At 37.3% G+C, this 25070-nt stretch overlaps 1 pseudogene; it reads right to left on the reverse strand.

The window, feature by feature from the left end:
* Positions 1–2278: 2278 nt before the first annotated feature.
* The window catches only part of LOC133235650 (ankyrin repeat domain-containing protein 26-like), a 68172-nt pseudogene continuing 45380 nt past the window's right edge, over positions 2279–25070 (reverse strand).

The raw sequence follows: 25070 nt of genomic DNA on the forward strand, positions 1-25070 counted from the left end.
AAGCAGCCCTCATGATCATCTAGTTCAATTCACTTATCTTACAATGACATCCCAAAAGTCCAGAGTTAAATGTCAGTGATAACCTGGCTCAGCTAAAATGTGCACCTGGGATGAGGACCCAGGCCTCTTGAAGCTCAGTTCCTCATAAAGCTCAAGCGCTTTAACTTCCTCCTCATGAGCAAAAACAAATTCTTCTCAATTTCCTATGTCAGTTTAACTATCTCCTTTAAATATTTTGGGCTTCTATGGACACTCATGGGAGAAGGCAATGGCACCCCACTCCAGTACTCTTGCCTGGAAAATCCCATGGAAGGAGGAGCCTGGAAGGCTGCAGGCCATGGGGTCGCTAAGAGTCGGACACGACTGATCGACTTCACTTTCACTTTTCACTTTCATGCACTGGAGAAGGAAATGGCAACCCACTCCAGTGTTCTTGCCTGGAGAATCCCAGGGACGGGGCAGCCTGGTGGGCTGCCATCTCTGGGGTCGCACAGAGTCAGACACGACTAAAGTGACTTAGCAGTAGCATGGACACTCATGACCTTGGGGATTTACCTTCTATCTCAAGTAGTAATAGTGGCAGGGGCTGGAGGAAGGGGGTCAGCAGATGAAGAACTGGAGACTTTCTCAGAAGGAAAGCAACACCTATTTTTAGCAACGTTCTAGTGTAAGGAGTTAGAAGCACAAAGGGGCTCTGGGGAAGGACTTCCCACTGCAGGAGGCAGGGAACACAGGCCACTGAGTCTGATCATACAGGTTGCGGGCAGCATGACGTTGGTGGGCACCAGTCACATCATACTCATTGTGGATTTATGCATTTATTGCTATTATCTTGGGGTTCCCTTGTGACTCAGCTGATAAAGAATCTGCCTGCAATTTAGGAGACCTGGGTTCCATCCCTGGGTTGGGAAGATCCCCTGGAGAAGGGAAAGGCCATCCACTCCAGTATTTTGGCCAGAAGAATTCCGTGGACTGTATAGACCACGGGGTTGCAAAGAGTCAGATACAACTGAGCGCCTTTCACTACAATCATCTTGAAGCAGGACAGCATCCTGGAAGGAGTGTCTGGTTCTAATTCCTACACAGGTGCCACGGGGCTGCCTGTAATGCTGAGGGGAGGGTCTGGCTGTAGCAGGGCTGGAATAAGATCTGGAGATGGACCAGCCCTGCCTGATTCTGGAATTAAGCTTTGGGTGTCAGGGCAAGATGCTGTACAGCAGGAAGTCCTGGGGGACCAGGAAATCTTGAGCTCTAACTTTTCATGGACTTTTTTTCTCAACCTGCTCTGCCAGGAATCCATTTCATCTGGACCCACTGTCTGTTCTGGGCCCAGCTCCTGTCTCTGGCACCTGCTAGCCTCAGCCTTTTCTCTTTTTGGCCTCATCACCTTCCTCCACTGCAGTCCCTATAGCCTGATTTTTCAATACATGCCTTGACAATCTATAAGCATAACTGCCTTACTAGAGAGTAATTACTCTGGAATTTTCCCGGGGCGGGGGCGGGGGGGGAGGGGGGTGTTGCTTCTGTCCACAAATAGAAAAAGATGAAATGACTGGCAGTACACTGTGCAGAAAGTTAAAAGCCTCTTGGGAGAAAAAAGAAACTCTTAAAGAGTTGTCAGATTATCAATACATCAAAGCTACAAAGACCTTTTTAGAGGAACCCAAGACACAAATAAGAATCTCTTTGAGGAAAGGGCTTTAGAGCTGCAATCAAAGGACTCTAAGAAAAAAATCAAGTGCCAATGGTAACCTCACTTGTTATTTTAGGCCCCAAGAACAGGAATGTAAAGAACCAGGGTAAGACATTAGACTGCAAGAACTCAGTGGAAATAGTACTCATTTTTACAAAGAATTTTACAAATTTTCAGAGTTGAAAAGAGCCTATAATGAAGTTAATTTTAGTAAACAGATAAAATCTGAATTCCCAAGGGTTGAACAAAAATATACTGGATTTAAGAGACTTAGACACTTACAGTTGGAAGCAGAAAACTGAAAAAAACCTCTGTGATCTAATCATACATTGTCAGAAATTGCCAAAAGACATAGCAAGTGCTCTTGCTCACAAAGAAAATGAAATTCAGATTTTGAGTAATGGTTTTATGTGCGGAAATACCCGGCAGGTGACCAGACTGAGAAGTTAAGAAATACATGATAGATGGCTCACAAAATGAACCTTTGTTAACAAAAGATAAAGGCCATTTCCAACATAAGCTAAATGCTGAGTTGCTAGCTCAGCAAGGGCTGGAAAACAGAAATGTTGAAACAAAAAAAAATCATAAAATTTCTGTCTCCTTTATTAACAGTTAATTATAGCTTTTACTTAGTGTGCATTAAGTCAAATAAACAACTCAGAAGTTCACCAAATTAAAAACAAGGATCATTCATATCAAAAATCTGAAGCCCAGTGCAAAAAAGATAATAGAACTAACCTAGGTCAAGTAAGTCTCCATGCTGTTATTTGAAGGGCGTGGAATTGAAGTAGAAAAGCCTACATTTGCTCTTGGAGTAAGATTTCCATTGAGCACTAAGGGATTATTGAAATTTCCAACACAAGGGGGCTCCAGCACTGGCCTCGAGCTAAGAATGCCGAGTAAAGATTTGTTCTGCTCTTTCTCCACCTCAAGTTTGGTGCTGATCACTGCCAGCCTCTCATTAGTCCTGGGGAAGATGGAAAACACCAACTTAATGATTTGCATTTTTAAAGTTGCCATATAGTAAATGGAATTCCCAATAAACTGTTTGAACACTGACAACACAGAACAGACTCCTGTAAACAATGATAGCTGTAACCTTGTTATAAGGAAGTACACATGTGTCTAGGGCTCCTCAAGTAAATGTCACAGTTGGGAGAGGAGAGAAAGGGCATCAGGGAGAAAGGGAGGTGGCCTCACAGTGACACCTGCTGCCCTCTGGGACACACCTGCCTCCAGGAAACAGTTCAGGGATAAAGAAACACCACATCCTACAAGGCCACTTTCAAGCATTTGCTTTCACCACCCTTGTATACATACTCGTTTCACTCATGACCTCAGAGAAATTAAGTTTTGGCTCTGAGGAATCATCTAGAGTCACAATCTAGAGGGGAGGACAAGAAAGTCAATGGGTGATTGAAAAGAGCTAAAACAGCCCCGGGAACAATTACAAGTATCCCCTGCTTTTCCAAAGTTTACTTTATGTTACTTCACTTCTAGGAAAGGCCTATGTCAGCATCCGTTTTTGATAATCAAAAAGCAAAAACAAATTTTTTTTGAAGAGACTTTTTGATTTCATATAAAAAGTTTCCACGTACATTTTACAGTGAGAGGCATCGCGCTCCCCAAGCAGGGAGACTGGCCCCACTGAGCTCCTTCCCTGGAAGCCACATCCCACAACTCAGTGTCAAGTCACCACAACCCTGAACCCTATATGGGAGCACCTGTGTTTCACTTGTGCATATTCATTTTAGGCTTCAAGTAGCAGAACGTGCCCTCGGGTACCTGCTTCTTTGCTGTATGCTGTTTGGGCTTATGAAAGGCTTCCTAGAAATGCTCTGCTTTCAGACAGTGGGGAAACCCACACTAGGCACTGGAGGTGCCATCTGCCCTTTCCATCCTCCACACCCGCTCCCTCAGTCAGATCACCATACTACTTCTAGACACTCTGTGAATTATCCCGTCTTTCACTCCTGTGTTAATTGCCCCCAGTTTCACAAGCATGCCTTTATGCAGTGGGCTGCTGCTACTAAGTCACCTCAGTCGTTTCCGACTCTGTGGTAAAACTTAAAAGGACACCGTATTAATAATTTGTCTTAGGCCACCCTCTAGCAGTGACCATCTAGTTAGCTTTTACTTCCTACTAATCTCATGAACTGTGCTCTATAAAAATTAGGCTTTAGAGACAAATTAACGAACTAAATTTACTTTCTGTGTTTTGACTTACTTGTCTAGTTTACCTTCCAATGACTTTCTAACTTCTAGTTCTACTAGGTAGAGTTGCTTATATTTTTCCAACTCTGCTTTTTGAGAATCTTCTTGCAAAGTTTTCACCTTGGAGAGTTCAGATTCCAAGTCTTTAATTCTGAGTTGCATCTGAATTCTTATGGAAGCATTATTCTTCTCTTTTCACTGCTCTAAATTCTCCTGAGATGCTGCTTGTATCTAAGGCAAATTTTAAAAGATAACATTTTAAAAATAATCATTAATCTGGAAAATGGTATTTGCTCCCTTTACTTTTGAGTCAGTGATTCAGAAAGCAATTTTAAAGGTTAAAAAAAAAAGAGCAGAAGTTTAAAACAATTATTGTCAATGTGAAGTGAATTAAATGTGAATTATAAAATTAAAGTGGAATTATTGTTATAGTGGTGCTTATATAATCTGATAATTCAAAGAACAAGAGGATCAACTTAAAATTTTAAAAATTGAACAAGACAACTTAAACATAATTCAAGAGGATGGTACCAGTTCTAAACCACAACATTTTCTTTTCCTCCTAGTAGTCTTGTTTTATACCAATTGGTCTTATAAATGAAAGGATTCTCTAGTGAGAATCATTCTGATAGGTCAGTTTGGTGATAACTGTGATGGAAACGGAAATATCTAAAGGGAGAAACAAGTGCCCCCTTCCTTCCAGAAAACTACCAAACCAACTGCTCTAAGGGAAGTAGAGGAAACACATAAGCTGTATAGATCCAAAACATAGTTTACAATGAGGTGAATTCAAGCACATGACAGATGAACAAATGAGCCTGCAAAAATAGGTTGACTTACTTTAATTTCTCTACAAGATCCTGTCTCGCCCTTTCTTCAATCTCCCGTTTATACTGCTCTACTTCACTGTGTTCTATCATATTCATTTCTATATGACTTCTGAGGTGCACTACTTCTTGCTCCAACTTCTTTTTATTCTTCTCCAGTTTTTCACATTTCTTTTGCATTCCTTTCATAGATAATAACTCCTCTCGAAGAACTTGATTTTTTGCATCCAGGTGCAGACCTTTTGAAGACGCACTTTCCAGCTCTGCTGTAAGATCGTCAATCTGCAAGAATAAAACAATACTGTTTGGTAATGAGGCAAGTGGACTGAGCACAGCCTAACTCAAACCCAGGATCAAGTAGATATGATGGTACCTGTATTGTAGAATGTAGGACCAGGGATTACTCACAGAATCAAGAAAGAAGTTCAAAGCACCAAGAGTCACAAAATATATTCTTCACTGTCATCATCTTTGTCACACAACATTTGCACTTGATTTTACACTCTTTTCTATTTTTTCTCCATAAAATCACTACAAGTCAGTCACCTCTTAGTAGAATGTCTCTTAGTCCTTCCCCCCATCTTAATGCCCCATGTTTTAAAGAAGTTTGAGGGATACTGTATTGAGTTATCTAGGGCTGAGTTAATAAACGCTTCCCAAAAGAAGATTGTGAAAATAAGACTCATTAATAAATCTTATAAATATGGATTCTAATCCCATGTATTTTTCTGAACTATGAATCAGATCAGATCAGTCACTCAGTCGTGTCCGACTCTTTGCGACCCCGTAAATCGCAGCACGCCAGGCCTCTCTGTCCATCACCAACTCCCGGAGTTCACTCAGACTCACGTCCATGGAGTCAGTGATGCCATCCAGCCATCTCATCCTCTGTCGTCCCCTTCTCCTCTTGCCCCCAATCCCTCCCAGCATCAGAGTCTTTTCCAATGAGTCAACTCTTCTCATGAGGTGGCCAAAGTACTGGAGTTTCAGCTTTAGCATCATTCCTTCCAAAGAAATCCCAGGGCTAATCTCCTTCAGAATGGACTGGTTGGATCTCCTTGCAGTCCAAGGAACTCTCAAGAGTCTTCTCCAACACCACAGTTCAAAAGCATCAATTCTTCAGCGCTCAGCCTTCTTCACAGTCCAACTCTCACATCCATACATGACCACAGGAAGGGCGGCCGAGAGGAGACACCCAGCGTCCAAGGTCAGGGCGGCGACGAGAGGAGTTACCCTACGTCCGAGGTCAGGGGCGGCAGCTGGGAGGAGCTACCCCACACCGTGGCTGCACGGGCACTGGAGGGCCTAGAGGAGCTATCCCACATTGAATGTCAGGAAGGGCGGCGGTGAGGAGATACCCCTTGTCCAAGGTAAGGAGCATTGGTTGCGCTTTCTTGGAGCAGCCGTGAAGAGATACCCCATGCCTAAGGTAAGAGAAACCCAAGTAAGATGGTAGGTGTTGCAAGAGGGCATCAGAGGGCAGACACACTGAAACCATACTCACAGAAATCTAGTCAATCTAATCACACTAGGACCACAGCCTTGTCTAACTCAATGAACTGTGAATAGTTTTTGCTAATTTGAACTGCATCCCAAAGAAAAATAATTCAAAAGGTTAAAGAAATCCCATCTCCTAATAGCTTAGTGAGATGATCCACACATTTTTCTGAACAACAACAACAACAAAAAATGCCTCATTTTTGTAACCATTTGTTACTTTTAACAGAACAGAACATACCAAACAAAACAACAAACAAAATTTGCGGGCATTTCAGTGACACCGAGTTGCAAAGAACTTTCCTTTAGACAGAATGATTACTCGGTAAGTCGAGGTGAGTGGATGTGGTGGTATTGAAACTGTCTACAAATTCTTTGACACATTTCTCTGAAATGCCCTCCCCTTAAATATATGCTGGCCTCAGTAACTGATTTCTACTGGATGGAGTCTGGGGAAACTGACTTTTGCTCTGTGGGAAAGCCCACACTTAGCATCAGTCACTACGCTGCAAAGAAGCCCAGACCACATGCTGAGCACCTTGTCAGTGCCCCCACTGACCGCCCCCAACTAATGCCCCATCCAAAAACCAGCTCCAACTGCCAGACATGTGCATGAACTAATCTTCAAATGACTCTGGTCCCCACCTTCACGACATCCCAGCTGATACTGACTGGAAAAGAAACGTGCTGGTCTGACTCACTGAGCCTTGCCCCAACGCAAATTTGTGAACAAAGTAAATGCTGTTTTGAGCCACTAGGCTTTGACGTGGTTTATTATACAATTTGCTGGCAATAAATACCTGGCACAGATACTGATATTAAAAATGCCATTAAAAAAGAACTAAAAGATGTGAGAATGCCTTTCAACCTGGAGGTAGGTGAAATCTGAATGGATGCAGAGAAAGAAATTAAAACCCAAAGGGCTTCATGACATTGTAAATTGAATCCTGATGGCCCTTAAAGAAGCTGTTGGTGACAGCTTCTAGGCAAGAGAAGAAAACAACACTAAAATACAGGAGAAAGGAGACTCTTGCTACGAATCAGGTGAAAGTAACATCAATGAGAGAGATAAACTATCAAAAAAAAGGGGGGCTATTAAATAGAAAGGAACCAGGCTCAATTATATTTGGGTTCAATATCTGTTATCTCCTTTACAGCATCTCCACATGTCCAGTGGTCACACGATGCTAAAAGAAAGAAACAGCTTCTGGGCTAAGATCAAATCTAGGGTGCTGCCAGGAAAACATGGTCTAAAGGTGAAGCCTGTAAAACCCTTCATTAAGACCCTGGAAAGATTTAATTAAGGTGGTGCCTCAAATTCCTTTAAAGATCTTAAGGGCATACGAATTTAAAAGGCATCATCCTATAAAGCTTCACAAGAAGCCCAAGGTGCAGAGCTTCTCTTAAAAAAAGATTTGTGAGGGTAGCCTCTCCAATGACGTGAACCCCAATCCAATTTTCAGGACAGTAAAAGCTTTAAAGAGAACCTTGGCAGCAAAAAAAAAACAAAAAACAGTGTTTGGCCTAACAAGACCAAGGAATACAAATGAGAATAGCCCTTTGGGATTTTCTTAGAAGTTCAACAAAGAGGAAGCTGGCTTAAGAAACACGACTCAGCTACAGGCAGAGGTCATTTCTTATGAAAAGGACAGCACACAGAGCTCAGAGGGGAGAGCAAAGGAGAAGCACTCCTATGGGCAGGACCAAGTCCTCATCACAGAGCTGGCAGCACCAAACTGGACCTCAGAGCTGCTATGGACTACGCTGCCTCCCGTTTCCCGTTTCTGAACGGGAGAGTCCAGTCATTCAGCAGAATGGTGGGGGTGTGGGTGGCAGATAGCTTGTCCCTTTAGTTCTCAAGTCTTAGTACTGAGAGGGTTGTGCTCACAGGGTCACACTTTAGAAATCACACCCAGAAACCTCATCTCTATGTGCCATCTGTACCTGATGAAGATAGTAAGACTTCTACTTGAGCCTGAGCCTGACACTGTTAACAACTGAGACTTGTGAGGGAACGGGTGGGGAAAAGGGTATTTTTCATTGGAAGGAATATAAAAAATTGTGGCCAGTGAGTAACTGTGCTAGTTTTTAAATGTACCCATTAGTTTTAAAAACTTTATTCTGTAAAAAAGGTAGAATATAGGCCAAGTATAAGTGACTTGCTCCTATTGAACAGAAGATGATGAAAATGATGCTGTGTGAACTGCAAAGCGAGGTTAGACAAGGCAGCAGAGCTTCTGCCTGGCTCTCAACCTGGGTACAGGCTCCATGTTGCGAGTAAGCCCAGGCTGCAAAGAGAGCCTAGGTGTTCAGGGTAGGTGTTTCACTTGTCTGCCTTCACCAAAGTCCAGCCAACCACAGACACCAACTATCAGACATGGGCATGAACACACCTTCACCCGATTCCAGCCCCCAGCCCTCGAGCTGCCCCACCTGAAGCCAAGGGGATGAGAAGACAGCCGTCCTGGCCACCTTTTTCTAAGTGTAGATTTTGAACGAAACCATTGTTGTTTATTGAAGCCACTAAACTTAAAGCTGATTAGGAAAAAACAGAAAAATGGATTTTTGGAAAAGAGAAAATAAAAGCATAACTTAAATGCACGTAGAAACTGATCTCCTATAAACTGGAATATAATAAAGGGTGAGATTTTTAATGACAATGTTGATGAGAAGAAGCGAATAACTAGAAGAAAGACTTAAGAACTATTCAAGAAGAAGTTTTTTCAGGGTTCCCTTCAATGACAATTTCTTACAAATAGGCAGGTGTGACTCCTTAGAATTTCTGCTCAAGTTTGAAAGCAACAAAGACTAGTAAGCAATGAGACATATGATTTGAACTATAAGAAATAACTAGAAATAGTTTACTTACCAAAATCAGACTTTTGACCTCATCTCAATGTACTGAAATTCTAAAAGACATGGGTAGCTTTGAGTAGTTACTAATCTAGAACTCAATCTTCATTGTCCTCTCCTCAGAGAGAGAAATAAAACACCACAAGATGCCACTTTATACTTGCTAGGATGGCTATACTCACAGAGACAGGTAATGACTAGTGTTGACAGGAATGTATAGAAATGAGAACGTTTTACATACTTTGGATACAAACATAAAATGATGCAGCCATGCTGGAAAACAGTATGGCAGGTCCTCAAAAGGTTAAACAGAGTTGCTGTGTAATACAGCAATTCTATTCCCAACTATATTCCCAAAAGAAGTGAAAAAACATGTTCACACCAAACTTAGACATAAATGTTCACAGCAACATTATTGACATTAGCCAAAAAGTCGAAACAACCCCAAAGGTCCATCAGATGATGAATGGGTAAGTAAAATGTGGTACATCCATACAATAGAATACTATTGAGCAATAAAAGCAAGGAAATACTGAAACATGGTAGACGTACCTTGAAAATATTATGCTAAATGAAAGAAGGCAGTCACAAAGGATCCCATATTGTGTGATTCCACTGACATGAAATGTCCAGAAAAGGGACATCTACACAGTCAGGGAGTGGAGTCATGGTTCCCTCAGGCTGGGAAGATCAGGAAGGGAAAACTGGCCCAGGGTGATTTCTTTGGAGGGTGATGAAAATGTTCTAACGTGGTAATGTCTGTGTAACTCTTTAAACACAATGAAGTTACTGAACTGTACAGTTTAAATGAATGAACTGCATGGTATGTTCATTAGATTTCAACAAACCTGTCACCAAAAACAATGGATGCTTTGGGGTCATTAATGCTGTGCTGCTCAGCTTCAGATCACCAGCCAGGGTTCAAGACAGAGAGAGTCAAGAGTGTGCCCTTTTTATCTCAAAATGATATAGGGAAAAGCTGTCTTTTTTACTGGTGTCCAACCTAAAAAATTAATAGACAAATCTGTGCTTCACTGTTCAAAGCATGGAATGATTTATATTTCCCCAAATTAAGTGATTTGGGGGTTCTAAAACTGATTAAAAATTACCTTATGTTTTAGCATATTAATTTGAATATCCATTTCAGTTTGATTGGTTTTTAAATCTCCATGGAAACTAAGCTCTCCATTTTTATATTCATTTAACTTCCTTCTTGTCATTTTTAAGAGTTTCTTAAATCTGTAGAAATGTATAGAATAAGTAAGTTCTTTAAGAGCAGATATTTAATAATTAAACAGATATATGTTTTCTCAGATAAAACAAACAAATCTATAAATTATAATCCTTTCTCATTGTTCAAATTTAATATTCCTTGAAAGCATAATAGCTAAATTCTAATCTTAGATAAATAGTATGAAGAAAAATTGTATCACATTTAAATATACTGTGTGTGATATATGTAATATATGAGTTCTTATAAATAAGTTAATGTCAATATTTAGCATGCTAGTGTGAAATATTAATTTATTACTAAATATTAGTCATAAACCAGAGATCAGTATTCAAGCTAAAGATGAAGAGATATGATATATGAATGTTTTTTGAAAAGACACAAGATATGTTTGTTCCTACTGACCACAGCCTCTACAAAAAGAAAAGAAAGTAGATACAAAAAACCAACAAGATTCTCACTCAAAATTGAAAAAAGAAAGAAAGAAATAAAAATCTTTGGAGCCTGACTTAAGTGGGAAATAACCCAGGCTGAGAGTTTTAGAAGAAAGGAAATCAGAAGAGAGATAGAGTGTACCAGTCCCTTCAAGACTGTTTTAAGAGATGTAGAAATCTTGCCCAGCACATTGTTAACAAAATGCAAAGCAATGTAGAGAAAATTAAAAGAGAAAAATATTAATGAGAATCAGAGAAGAACCCTTTGTATAATCATCCCTTGGCATCCACAGAGGACTGGTTCAACAATCCCCCAACACTCCGTGGATACAAAATCCACGGATGCTCAAGTCTCCCTGAGCACATCTTCCCTGTACTTTCAGTCATCCCTAGATCACTTACATTATCTAATATAATGTAAATGCTTTGTAAATAGCTATAAATACATAATATAAATATTAATTTATATTAATAGTTATAAATACATAATTAATGTATTTATACATTAAATATTAATAGTTATAAATACATAATATAAATGTAAATATTATGGACATAGTTGCCAGCTTGAGACCACTCCAAGTTTTGTTTTTTGGAACGTTATCAAATTTTTTCCCCTGAATACTTGTCATCTTGGGTTGGCTGAATCTGTAGATGATGAGGATTAACTGTACTCAGCAAAAAAACAGAAGCAGTTTTTTATCTTACTGATCAAAACATGGTCACTAATTTTATTATTCTTTAAGTTACACAAAGATTTTTGTATGTACATTTTATAACTAAAATTTTGGGGCAAAAAGAAAATATAAGCCAAATCAAGATACTTTTTAATGTTGTTCAACAATAGCACAGGTAGGTTTTTAGATAATAAATTACTCAAATGATGAAGGGAAGGAACACAATTAAAAGAAGGCAGGATTACCAAAAAGAACAAAGAAACTTTGCAGAAGTAAAAATTCAGCATAGATGATGAGGAAGAGAGTGACATTACTACATGCAGAGGCACGGTTGTTACTGTTTTAGAAATCATTACAGATAAGTATAACACTGCTGCACTCAAAAACATTTCAGATTGTGCTGACATTCCACAGTAAACTTTGAAATAGGATAATGTGTTTAATTATGAAAATACACATAAAAATGAATTTGTGTCTAAGGTTTTAAATAAAGTAAAATTATACTTTTATTCATAGTTGAGATTATCAGAAATATTAAAATCTTACCCAGTGATCTCTTTTTCTAACTCACTGTTTTTCTTCTTTTCTTGGTCCAAGCTATTTTCCAGAGATTGTTTTAATTCAATGTATTTCTTTAATTGTTCCTTGTCATCCTCAGACTTAGAAAAAAACAATTTAAGAAAATTAGTTTTAAATACCTAGAGAGACTTGAGACTTATTCTTTCTTAAAAATATGATTTCTCATGAATTCACAAGTTAATATGAATTTATAGTAAACACAGTTTTTTAACCAGATTGATGCCAATAACAGATTTCAAAATTGATGACTTTTCTTAAAAAAACTTAAAATGATTTTTCATTTCATCATTTTTCTGGAATTTAAATTGCCAACATTTATTAGTTAAAAATAGAGACTTTTATACATAAAATACTAAATGTTAATGAAAGATTTTTAAAGACTGCCTATATTTACATTTTACTTTCTAGAGATGCTCGAAAATCATTTTCATCAATGGTTCAAGATATTCCAGGTTTTGTTAAGTCACACCTTACTAAAATAATCTTTGAAAAATTCCCATGCAACCCCCATCTCTTAAAAAAAAAAAATCCAACAAATGAAAAATACAGTCGTTCAGAAAAATGGTTCTATACAGATATAGTATTCATTCTTAACGAAGAGAACAAACTACAATATTTAAAATGATTCATTCTCAAAAATATCACAGAAAGATCTGGATTACAAAAGAAACTCAAAATTCTCAATCAAATCATTACTCAAATTTCTGGACTCAAATAGATGTTTGTGTACCAATGTTCAAAGCAGCATTATTAACAATAGTCAGAAGGTGGAATTTCATTGACAGATGAATGAGCAAACAAAATGTGGTCTATATAAAATATTGCTTTTGGACTGTCACAATTTTTTAAATTAAAATCTTACTATAAAAATCATTAATTTTATGAATTCAGTTGACTTCTTCTATAGAGGATTCACAGTACTAGTGGCAAGCAGTATCAATAAAAATACAATAAGCTAATAAATGAAACTTTTCACATTGTCCAACATATTCTTATATATTACTAGTAAAAAAATTAAAATCCTTTCTCAGTATAACAGAAATTAAGAGGTTGACTTACCGATTTTGTCCTTAATAGGTTTTTCTGAAGCTGTTCAATTTTGCCCGCTTGCTTTTTGACTGTAGTTTGTAACTCAGCATTTTCAATTTCAAGCCTAAAATGCAGATTTTAAAATAATTATTCTCACACATAGGTTTTTTTTTTTTTTAAGATTTTTTTTGGACGTAAACCATTTTTAAAGTCTTTATTGAATTGACTGCAATATTGCTTCTGTTTTATGTTTTGTTTTTTTGGCTGTGAGACACGTGGGGTCCTAGCTTCCCAACCAGGGATCAAACCCACACCCTCTGCCTTGGGAGGCATAGTTTTAACCCTTGGACTGTCACGACATTCCTTCACATAGATTTTTAAAATATCACACTGTTTTTGAACAAACATCTGCAGGTTCAATTACATAGGTTCTTAGAATTTTGAAAAGTAGATGATTTGGCAACTGTACTGTTTTTCTATTTGTGACTAATCGCCTTCCCTGGTGGCTCAGATGGTAAAGAATCTGCTGGCAATGCAGGAGACCCAAGTTTGATCCCTGAGTCAGGAAGATCCCCTGGAGAAGGGAATGGCAACCCACTCCAGGATTCTTGCCTGGAGAATTCAGTGGACAAAGGAGCCTGGAAAGCTAGAGTCCATGGGGTTGTGAAGAGTCAGACATAACTGAGTGATTAAAACTTTAACTTTTCACTTGTGGATAATGTGCAAAATATGGAAATAATGGGGGGAAATTATGCATCTCAAAACAGCTCAAAGCTGAAATGTTACACAGCTTCACGATCATGTGCTTATTATCACTATTGATCTATTCTCATATTATACTGTTTATCTGCTTTATACTTATTTTCTATGCTGCTTTAAATCGTACTTTTGGACGTGATCCTGTGTTTTCTCAGCACATCTCACAGCCTCTGTAAGTTGATGCTGTGCTTCTTGCAACTAAAAGAAAAAGAAAAAACAACTGTTTTAACTACTAATAACCTAGTAAATCCGCCATCATTGGTTTTTGTCTCTTTTGTCTGCATATTGTTAACAGCTGCTTTCCTGCCATACAGCAGAGATGAGTTGTTACAACAGACACCTTACAGTCCACAAAGTGAAAATATTTCCTGTCTGCCCTCTGTAGGTTACTGACCTCTCCTCCAGCACTCAAACACAACATCATCCATGCTTTAAATCAGATTTTCTCAAATAAACATATAAATTTATAAACTACTCAAATCTGAAATTTTCCCAAATTTGACCAAAACAAATATGACCAAAAGGTATGACAAGTTACTGAAACCAAAGTACAATATATAAAATATAGCATCTGGGAAACCTGGAATTGACTGTCAAGGTAATCCATGTAACTGAAACTTATTTTTGAAATATTCATTTTAGGTTTGAGCATTTCATTTATCCACTTCATCATGATACTGAAATGTGGTAACACAAAGATTAAAATCCTTATCCTAATAGTGAAAGAGTAAATTACTAACACTATCTATATTAATAATTTAGAACTGAATCTCTTAACATTTCATAAGCAATACAATGTATCTACTCAAAGTAAAGCATCTCTTGGGTCTAATTTTTATTTGCTGGATACAAGGTGTGCTTTTAGGCTGGTTTAGAGACCATAGATTCACAGCCTATGTATTTTTTATGTTCAACTAGATTCAACATTTAGCCAGAATCAAGAATCACTTTAAACTTTATTTCAGGAAGTCTGAGAATTTCTTCTTCTGGATATTCACTTCTCTTTCTGCTTTCTCATTTTCATACTGACACATTCTCTCTTTTAAATGATTACACTCCTTGATTAACTCCTTGTTTCTTTCCTCCAGCACCAGACCTTGTTTCTCACGTTCGGCCTGAAGTTTTCTCACCATCTGCTGAAACTGGTCTTGGATGCTAATCACCGTCTTCTCTTTACTGTCGGCTCTGTTTTGTGTATCATCCAGTTGCTCTCGGAGCAACATGTTTTCACTCTGGAGTTGAGATAATCTCTCCTCTAAGGATTCCTGCTTTCCAATATATTTATTCACTTTGCCTTGTTCGTTCTGATACATGTGTTCAATTTCCTGCTTTTGACGCTCTGTTTGGCTTAAGTCTCTCTGGACACATTCTAACATCAAAATCTTTTCTCTGAGAGAATCTCTCGTGTGATGCCGCTTAATTTCTAGGTTATTGAACTTACTTTTCACTCTAGAAAGCTGCTGGGAAAGCATCTCATTGTTATCTTTCAGGTTAGCCACATCGGACTTCATTTTGTCATGCAAGTGTAACCGCTCGTCTCTTGCTCTCTGGAAGGCAAGTTCCAGGTCTCTTTTTGATGTCTGACATTGATCATGATCGTGTGAGGCAGCAGCCAGTCTAGAACGGTAGGATTCCACTTTCATTTCCAGTCTTCATTTGCTTTCTTTTTCGTTCTCCAGCTTAGAGTTTAGCATTGTATTCTTAGCTGTCAGAGCATTAAGCTTGCTGAATATACTTAATATACTGGGATACAGTCTTTGTTAACGTTTCCTCATTCCGTTTTATTGCCTTTTGAAGATCATCATTCTTTCCTTTTACAATTTCAATGTCCTCAAAATATTTCTTTTCCTTTTCCCAGTACTGATTTTTCACTGCATCTATCTCCAGTCTTAGCATGGCAATTTCATCCTGTAGCATGTGGTTTTTGCACACAGGTCTTTTGCTTCTTCACAACTATCAGAAACCTAAGTGAAACAAAGGAGACTTTTAGCTAGTACTCAATAAAGTGACATTTCATGATTTCCTCTAAAATGAAAGACTGCTGTCTATGGGGTCACACAGAGTCGGGCATGACTGAAGCAACTTAGCAGCAGCAGCAACCTCTATGTTTATACAATGAAAAGACTGCACCAAGTGTGTCTCCAAATGGAAAAAATAAGGTTCAATACAAATCTCAGACATTATACAAGCAGAAATATCCAAAAGTTCAAAAATTTAATTGAAAACAATGAATCCATGAAAGTAAAAAAGAAACCCCAAGAGACTTTTCAAGAAGCTCAGAACTGGAAAGGGTTTTTTTTTTTTTTTAATTACAACGAACTTGGGAAGGCTTAAACCAAAGATGTATAGATCTGACTACACTTAAAAATTGCATCTGATGTGGTATATTTGTACAATGGAATACTACTACGCCATAAAAAAGAATGAAATGCTATTTGTAGCAACAGGGATGTTGGACCTAGACATTATCACACTAAGTGAAGTAAGTCAGACAAAGACAAGTATTATATCATACTGCTTACATGTGGAATCTAAAAATGAACTTATTTACAAAACAGAAAGAGCTTCACAGACATAGAAAACAAACTTACGGTCACCATAGGCAAAAGGGAGGTATGGGAAGGGAGAAATTAGGATGTTGGGATTAATATACACACTGCTGCTGCTGCTGCTAAGTCGCTTCAGTCGTGTCCAACTCTGTGCGACCTCATGGACTGTAGCCTACCGGGCTCCTCCGTCCACGGGATTGTCCAGGCAAGAGTACTGGAGTGGGTTGCCATTGCCTTTTCCTAACACATACACACTAGTATATATGAAATATATGAATTGATACTTTTGAACTCTAGTGTTGGAGAAGACTCTTGAGTGTCCCTTGGACTGCAAGGAGATCCAACAAGTCCATCTTAAAGGAAATCAGTCCTGGGTGTTCATTGGAAGGACTGATGGTAAAGCTGAAACTCCAATACTTTGGCCACCTGATGGGAAGAACTGACTCATTTGAAAAGACCCTGATGCTGGGAAAGACTGAAGGCGGGAGGAGAAGGGGACGACAGAGGATGAGATGGTTGGATGGCATCACAGACTCAATGGACATGAGTTTGAGTCAACTCCGGGAGTTGGTGATGGACAGGGAGGTCTGGCGTGCTGCAGTCCATGGGGTCGCAAAGAGTCAGACACGACTGAACTAAAACTGAACTGATATATAAAATAACCAACAAGGATCAACATAAGGAACTACACTTAATATTCTACAAGAAAAATCTGAAAAGGAATATGTGTGTGTGTGTGTGTGTGTGTGTGCATGTGTGTTAGTCACTCAGCCATGTCTGACTCTTTTTAACCCCCATGGACTGTAGCCGATCAGACTCCTCTGCCCATGGAATTCTCCAGACAAGAATACTGGAGTGAGCAGTCATTTCCTTCTCCAGGGGACCTTCCCAACCCAAGGATCAAACCTAGGTCTCCTGTATTGCAGGCAGATTCTTTACAGTATGAGCCAGCAGGGAAGCCCTATATATATATACACACACACACACATATACATATATAACTGAATCACTGTGCCGAATACCTGAAACAACACAATACTGTAAATTGACTATAATTCAATAAACAACACTACTTGCTAGCTTTAAAAACACTGCATCTGATACCTAACCTATACAGCTACCTCACAGTAAGAGCCTTAGCCCTATATATATTTAAACAGACTAAATTTCATTAAAAAAACTTTTTTGAGACTATGCTATCTTTCTAACATTTTAACAGTCAATTAGAAGAATTATCCCTCTTGATAACTGTACTAAGCACTTCTACAAATATCAATTAACTCATTAGCTATAATACTGGAAAGGAAGAAGTTAAAAATATAAATAAGCTGTAGGCTTTTCACCAGGTCTTCTGACTCTAGTAGGCCTCTTACATCAAACCACAGTTACTTCTCTAGTACAAACATACAAAGTAAGCCTCTTATTTCACTCATGGTATACACACTAATGGTAAATAAGGTAAAATGTAGAGAGCTCTTCTTAGAAAATCATGAGATTATTTGCTACAGCAATAACTTTCATTCTCTCTTCATAATGTTTAAAATAGTAAGATGGGGGAAATACAATGAAAAACACAATAATCATCACTAATATATATTATGGCATATCTATCACTGTTTTCAAAATTCCCTGTCCGGAAACAGGGCACTCATAGAGCAGAGTGCTCGTTTTCTCACAAGTAGAAGAATGACATCCAAAACGTGGTCTCTGAACTGCCTATAGTTTCCTCCTTACCATCAGGGAAGTGATAAAGTAACCTAGTGATCTTTAGAGGAAACAACATCACTACCAACAACCAGAATATCTACTGTCAGTAGCAAAAGTTTGTTTTCTTTAGAGGGGGAGGGGGGACTTTTATCAGTTTTTTTCCTATAGAAACAACTTTTTAAGGTGTTCAAAAGTGTTTTAACAACTGATGGCACAGTGTTTACAAATTGAAAACCTGTAAATGATGTAAAAAGGTCATTGATAGGGTATTGATTAAAGAAATGACAGCAGAGCCAAGAACAGACTCCGATTTAGACACTGAAGATGATGATGTGCATGGAGTGACCAACACGTTCACTCCAAAGCAGAGGGACTCGGTCGGGTAGTGCAGTTGATGGTGGACCACACACGGCCTTCCTTGCCTAAACCACAGTCAGGGTGCCGGCTCTTCCAAGACAGTTGCAAAAACTTTGAGATCAATTCCTATGGAAAATATTAAAGGCCTCTCCTTGGATGAGGCCATCATGTGTCACTACCTATCTGCAGCAAACAGATTTGAATTACAAATATTACTTTATCCAACAGATGGAAAATGTTTCCCTCCTCAAAACATAGATATATAGGCTTTCAAAATCCTCTACACTTTCTATGATGTATAGTGTTGGTTTTTAAAATATATACATACACAGAGACATATACACATATTTGAAAATGACTACAGAAAATACCTCAGAGTTCATTTCCTTATTAGCCCCTTCTATCTCCTTTTGTTTGGCAAGGTGATTGGCCAGAATTCCATCCTGTAACATTCTGCCATTCCGTTCTCAAGAAAGCTGCTTCTGAGTGTCATTTCATGCTTCTATAACCTGGAGAGACATTATATGAAGTTTGGGGCCTATACCATTAAAAAAAAAAAAAAAGTTAAAAGCTTAGGAGAAGAATTTAAAATGAAAAAAACTGTTTAAAGGAAGTAGCCTTTTTAAGTACAAGGATCTTTATTCCCACATGAATAACTCAGATCTTAATTTAAATGCTTGCTAAATTTATCACAGAGTAAAAACAAAGGCAGACATAGTATTGTGAAGGAAAATTTCTTTACAAAGCACTTAACTAGTTTCTTCACAGTGTCAACACAAGTTAGCCTGTATTTTAACATAAGAAAGCCAAAATTAATACATGGATTGGAATTAAGAATATTACTTTACCTAATGTATCAAAAATGCCAACCATTATGTTAATGATTCAGCTTGATTTACATCCATTCCTCCACTCAGAAAACATACACAGAGCATCTAAGAGAAGCCAAGAATGGCGAGAAATTAATAACTTAAGCTCTAAATGTCACCGTTCATACTTTAGATAACAATTTTGTTCTAAACCTAAAAATACATATTAAATTAAAGGGATACTATAAATAATATTGACAAAATAGTGTCAGAAATTTGAAAATTCCACCAAAGATTGCTCTACCTGATTCAGATCATTTCTCACAGTCTTCAGTTCCGTATCTAGTTCTCTGAGAGTGAGTTCAAGTTGCTGTTTCATTTCAATTTTTTACTATATTGGTTTTCTTTTCTTCTTAACCGCTCCCTAATTTTTTCATACAACATATCAGCATTTCTTCTCTGTTCTCCTTCTTGCTTTAAGGTCAATCTGCAAAACTTATACAGCTCTTCTTAGAAAATCATGATATTATCCACTGCTACAATAACTTTCATTCCCTCTACATAATGTTTAAAATAGTAAAATAGGGGAAAATATAATGAAAAACACTTAATAATTTCAGTTTTCATGCAGAGGGTTAAAAATAAAACTGCATCCTTTTTTTTTTCTGTCTTGAGAAAAATGACTACTGTAATACATCTGTGTGTGAATGTAAAGTAATATAAACTTCAAATATAGATCAAAGATCTTTTTTAAGTTCTCATACTTTGACCAAATAATATGATATTATTAAAGAAAATGTATTCAAAATAATTAGAAAGGTAGAAATGAATTTATAGAAAAACATTTCTTGTCATATTAAATATAATACAGAAAAGTGAAAAACAACCAAAAGTCAATTTGCTAAATAGTTAATAAGGTTTCCATTATGGTGGACTTCTGTACAGTCATGACAATGATGATTTGGAAAAACATACATTAAGTTATTAGAAACATTCACTGTTAAGAACCTGCTATATTATTTCAAGAATTTCACACTCTACAGTACTAGTAACACTTTCTCCTCTGTAAAATCCTAGAGGATAAGCTAGTCCTTATAACATGTCTATGTCTCTGCAGTATTAAAGGAAACAATAGTTCAAATATTTCTCTAAAAGCGGGATGTACAGTACTTCAAGCTGCCAAGCTCTCGTTCCCACTCCACTTTCTGATGCTGTAACTGTGATTTCACTTCTTTGGTTTCTGACAGCTCTTTCTGTAGCCCACAAACCTTACTTTCCATTTTTTTAATCTTTCCTCTAAGCAGTTCACAGTGGCTTTTTTTTAAGTTCCACTAATCTTTCATACTAAAGAATCGTATCCTGGATTTTCAACAAGCTAACAGAATCTGCATAATGAAGAAAACAAAGATAAAAACAACAACAACAAAAAAATTATGTGAGTAAGTTTTGAGTATAAAGGACTGTGCCTTTCACGTTCACGCATCCACACATTGAACAAATATTAAGTCTCTGTAATGTGGAAGACATTATTCTAAGCTCTGCAGATGAAACAGACTCCCCTGGCTCTTGTTTAGCTTCAAGTCTAGTAGAAGAGAAAGATAAATAAAATAATTATGAACTCAGAAGGATATTGTAAGAAAAGAGTTCTATGATCACATAATAGAACTTGACATAGATTGGGTCCAGGAAAGATTTCCCTAGGGAAGAGATGTCACACTGAGAAATGAAGGATGAGCAGGAAGTAGTAAGTAGAGTAGGAAGAACAACACTGTGGACAGTCTCCAGCTGCCATATGTTTTTAACAAGACAGAGTGAACAGCTACTGATTTACCTTCCTGAGTGGAACAAGCAAAAATGACGCCGACAAAATACATTAAACCATGATTTTCATGACAAAGGACTTCAGGGAATGAGAGACAGTGATCCTGGAAACACATGAGGTTAGCCTAAGGAACGCCCCAGCTCACTGCCTTGAGAGAATTTCCAGGCCCCAACATGAGGAGAAGGAATGGAAGCTGAGTCAGCCAGACTCCCTGACAGGAGGTGATGAAGCTGACAGTCTGGTGAAACCAAAGTGGGCAGAGATCACAGATCAGAACCGCGGAGAGGAGAGAGTGGAACAGAGAGAAAAAGGACCCTGGAGATCTGAGGAGGAGCCCCTCGGGTACTCAGCAGAGGAACAAACAACGCCCATCTGGGAGAAACCACCTGAGACCAGGGAGAAACCATCTGAAAAGACTATAGGAACTTGTGACTGGTGCTCACTCAGTCCCAGGAATTCTATCTATTCTCATGAGCCAGGCTGGAAAAACTTCTCCTTACAGTAGAATGAACAGGGTAGTCAGTAAGGTCTTGCCTCCAAGGCAGGAAATAATCAGCCCTAGCCCCAGGGTCCCTCTGGATGCACCTATTAAATCACAAGAAGCAAGAGCACAGAAGGATCTCTGGAAAACTCTCAATATTTGGAAACTAAATCACACAGATCTAAATAACCCTTGGATCAAAGAGGTAATGAAAAGAAGAATTACAAAGTATTTTGAACTGAATGAAAATGAAAATGTAAGACCAGCAGACATTTTAGGAAATTGACACCCTGATGCTAAAATTCATGTAGAAAGAAGGGTAAAAAATAAAACAAGATGAAGCTAGACAATTGTGACCTTTAACCATGAAGCAAAGAGAAGTAACAGTTGGGCTTTAAGCAAAAGGGTGACATGATGAGATCTGATTTTTTAAAAATAGACAATCATTATAGTTGCTGTGTGGACTGAGGTTCCGAGAGGTAGAATGGCAGGGAAAGAAGTTCTGAGATTATTTCAGTTATTCCAGGAGGAAAGTGATGCTAACCTGACCTTGGGTGAAGGCACAGGAAAGAAGAGTCAACAGAAGGTACAGTGAGTGAGAATGATCATAGGCCTGTGGTGCAGAGTATACACTCATGTTCATGTTCTTTTAATACAGAACCTATTTCTGAAATGCCCAGCACTGTAACATATCCCTGGCTCTAGAGCAGTACTAGACATATATTACTACTACACCATACACAAACAGGCTTTGTATTTATATTTACACTGCAGTCCTACCTTTACACCCTGTGTCAAGTTGTTCAATTAGCAACATGGAATTCTTATAATAAACAACTCGTCATCCTCGGAAGCTGTTTCAGATGACTGAGTTAAGTCATCACAGTCATCCACAGAATTAATTTGTTCTTTGACCTACACATAAATAATACTATTTCATAATGTCCTTAAAATATTATAGAACATACTAATTGTACAAAGGTGATAAACATCTCTTCATTAAAGCAAAAACAGACACCTTTTAAAGGACAGATTTTTTTATCAAAAGGATAACTTTATCAATAGTGTTTCTAAATTAAGTTGTCAAAGTATATGTCTCTACAACAAAGGAAGATTTTATATTTTGCTACTATTCCTTTTACAAAGTATTTTTTACCAGGAAAATATTTTTTATAGTTAACTTTTTGACTATACTTTGTTATTTTCATTAGATGTTTTTTTTTGCAGGCCTGAAAAAACAAATGATTCTTTTCAGGCTAATATTAAATACTTAAAAATACAAATACTTAAACTTTGTTTTTTATATAAAATCTTTGCATTTGCATTGGTAATTTTTTATAAAAGGATTAAAACAATAAAGAAGAGTAACATTAAAGGACAAACAAAATACATTTATAATACTAATAAAACATTTAATTTAGATCAAAGAAAAGGAAAAACACAGCATTACTTGCATTATATGAAGGGAACCAGTATACCAGGATTTCTTGCAGTTGTTATTTTCAATAAGAACTATGTTTTGCAGCAATAAAACCTATCTGGGATATATTCCTTAAGTCCTTATAAGAAAGAAACCCATTTTTAATAACCATGATAATAGCCTTCTGAGGACTTCCTATGCAACTGCTATGCATTATTATAAGCACTTTATATGTCTTAATGGCATTTTAATCCTCACAAACATTCTGGGAGGTAGGTAATACATTAGGTCCTCTACATAGGAAGAAACGGAACACAGAAAGGCTGAGTAAGTTGCCCAAGCCCACACAGCAGGTCACCAACAGATCCAGAGTTCAAACTCAGGAAATCTGGCTTCAACACTGCAGTTTGAAAATATGCTGAGAAAGTAATATTTAAATAAGTCTTCTTAAGGAATATGATAGCAAATGAATCTATATTATTATTCCATGTCCAGTTATAACTATAAACAATACTTTCTGAATCTTAACACATTTCTCAAAAAATAAAAAGACTTTAGAGGTAGGCAATATTGGAAATCTACTTTCACTAAACACTTGCTTTTGTAAAGAAATGTATCAGTAGGCATTTATTCAACCATTCTGCTGTGTATTCATGAATCTGATATACACTTACTGAATACACAATATGTGTTAATAACACTCTTACTATGGGAAGCATAGTTTTTATAATTTAGAACTCTATAAACCAAAATTAATAATTTGTGAAAGATTGTTAGTAGTTTTTTTCTGTTGAATATAAACAAAAATTTTCCCTTTTCCTTAGAATCTATAAACAACTATGACGTTGATATGATGTAATGTTTCAGAGTACCTTACAAAATCATAGCTACTCACGATGTTACTATCAACTAGAATCATCAAGGAATGATCAAATCCTATTCAGCATAGCCTACATGTTTGTAAGTTCATGATTATATAATTTTTTAAAATCTATGTAGGATAGAATTAACTGAACTAATCATCTACACATACAATTACATAGGACTATTACACTTCAGAACCAACAAACAAGCCCTTACCATAAAACTATATATAACAGAAGTATTATGTACAATTAGTTTACTGTAATAGTTTAAAGATAATGTCATACAATCAATAAGCTTTCTAATACTGGAAATGCAAACAAGATTAACTCAATTAACACGTCCTCTGCTGGCTCATTTCTAACAGCATACATACTCTAAAAGCTCCCATCTTAACATAAAACAAGAAACTCCTTTGAACTCCACATTCCTCTTCAGTTACCATCTAGTTCTCTATTGCCTGTCCCAGCAAATATTCCATACAGGGCTGTTTACATGTATTCACTACAGTCCAGCTTTCAAGGAGACTATTTACTGAAATGATTTCTGGCCAAAGGCACTGGTCCTCACTTTAATCTTTCAGCAGTGTTTTCCACTATAGTTGAGGAATCTCTTGTCTTGGCCTGTACACTATATTATGCTGCTCCATTTCCAGAAGTATTCAGTGCTTATTTCTTCCTCTAGAAATAAAAAATTTATAGATATTACCTGTCATCATCCTGATCCACTTCACTTAAAATCCTGTCATCATTAACATGCAGCAGACCACCAGTCAGTGAATCGGTCTTTTCAAATATTGGTGCAATCACACATTCTTCTGGTGTCCATTTGCTATTGTCCTTTTTCTTTATTTCCTTTCTATGCACGCCAGGATCGCTACTTTAAAAAAATCCACAAAAAAGCCAATGTTTTCTAATAATTTAACTGAATAAAAAAGCAATTCTTGTAAAATTCCTACTCTTACCCATCTTAAATCATTGATTAATTCACAAAATAGTTATTAAGTACCAACCATAGGCAAGAAAACACAAATTATTGCCTCAAAGACAGATATACAATTATGATATGATGTGATATGTAAGAGTTGATATATGAAAGTTATCAGTGAAATAAGGAAGGTTTTACAGAAGAAGTGAAGAGAGAAGGTTACAAAGGAAAAAAAAAAAAAAAGGGAGAAAATCATTCTACTTGGAGATTAGAATACAGAGCGCAAAGATCAGGCACGTGGCATCTAGGCTGTTTCCTAGGAACCTGGAAGGAAAAGTATG

Source organism: Bos javanicus, chromosome 22 (assembly GCF_032452875.1).
Source record: "Bos javanicus breed banteng chromosome 22, ARS-OSU_banteng_1.0, whole genome shotgun sequence".
Classification (NCBI taxonomy): Eukaryota; Metazoa; Chordata; class Mammalia; order Artiodactyla; family Bovidae; genus Bos; species Bos javanicus.